This window comes from Otolemur garnettii, unplaced genomic scaffold (assembly GCF_000181295.1).
Source record: "Otolemur garnettii isolate 467f Iridium unplaced genomic scaffold, OtoGar3 scaffold00212, whole genome shotgun sequence".
Lineage (NCBI taxonomy): Eukaryota > Metazoa > Chordata > Mammalia > Primates > Galagidae > Otolemur > Otolemur garnettii.
This window is the reverse complement of record NW_003852607.1, coordinates 1605786-1607272: the sequence shown is the minus strand read 5'-3', so window position 1 is coordinate 1607272 and position 1487 is coordinate 1605786.

The following is a 1487-nucleotide window of genomic DNA, read 5'->3' as shown; positions in this document are numbered from 1 at the left end:
CTGTCCCCCCCCCCCCAAAATAGTTAATATTGAACGTAACAAAATAATGGTGTTCAGTGCTGAGAATCAACACACCCCCTTTCTGTGCCACGATCCCATGGAGAGGAAAGACTTTCCATGTACGAAGATGGTTCTCTCTTGTCCATAACAACAGTGGATGCAGGGACAATACATTCCTACAGGATGATGAACCTCACCATTTTCCTGGTGACACCCCTACACAGGCTACAGCACTGGGGAGCTGAGCTGCACTGAGTTCCCTTCCAGGACACAGCCCCAAACCCAAAGTAGAGCACAGCCCTTACCCCTCTGTGAGGCTGACCTCAGCCCTCAGCAGTGGAGGACACATAGCCTTGGTGCTCAGTGCTGGACACACCTGTCACTGGAACCATTACTGAAGGTGAGTCCCAACATAACTGTGTGAATGGGAATGGGACAAGGAGAGATGTATTTGAAAAAAGCCTCCATACTCAATGTGACACCGGGCCTGAGCTCCACTCAGAGGGCCAAGGCCAGAACCTCCTCCCACCTTCTGGCTCTGCTCGCCCCTTGTAGACTGGCTGTCACCAGTATCCTGATAATGAAAGCTGAGGGACCCAAAAGAAACACACAATATGGACTACAAGAGGCTGAATGGGAGTGAAGAGATGGCTGAAATATTAAATAGGGCACAGAAGTCCCCAGTGAGAAGGGGATATCAGCACAAAGAGATAAGGAAGGGTATGTGTTACCTGTAGCTGAGGGGCAAGAGAGTTCTAGAAAGACAGAGGTCCACCATTAAGGCCCTGAGGCAGAAGCAACCTGGGGAAAAGGAAGAGGCCTAAGTGGCTGGAGCAGAGGCAGCGAGCAGGACACAAGCAGATGAGGCCAGAGAGGTCCTCGGGGAGCAGAGATAGGAAAGACCAGGCCTGTACACTTACATCTCGTTTCTCAAGACAAAACAATGTATTCCCTTACCTGTTTTAAGTAAATTTGTCTTTGTTTCATATAAAAAGACAGCAAACACTGTTGACTGATCATGAGTTAACTTGGATTTTCATACCCAAATGTTGATCACAAGTTAATGTGTATTTTCACTTGCATTAGTTATTGCGATTTTTAAAATGCATGGTAACATAGGAGATGCTTAAAGCCTTCTTAATTGTGTCACTGGAATAATAACCTATGATATGAGATTGCCTGTGGGTAAATCCACAATATGTTGGCCTGGCTCACACGAGTAATCCTAGCACTCTGGGAGTTGGAAGTGGGTGGATTGCTTGAGCACAGGAGTTTCAGACAAGCCTCAGCAAGAGTAAGACCCTGACACTACTAAAAATACAAAAAACTAGCTAAGGGTGGTGCCTGTAGCTCCGTAGGTAGGGTGCCCCTCACATACACAGAGGGTGGAGGGTTCAAACCCAGCCTGGGCCTGCTAAACAACAGTGACAACTGCAACAAAAAAAATTGCCATCTGTTGTGGCGTGTACCTGTAGTCACAGCTACTT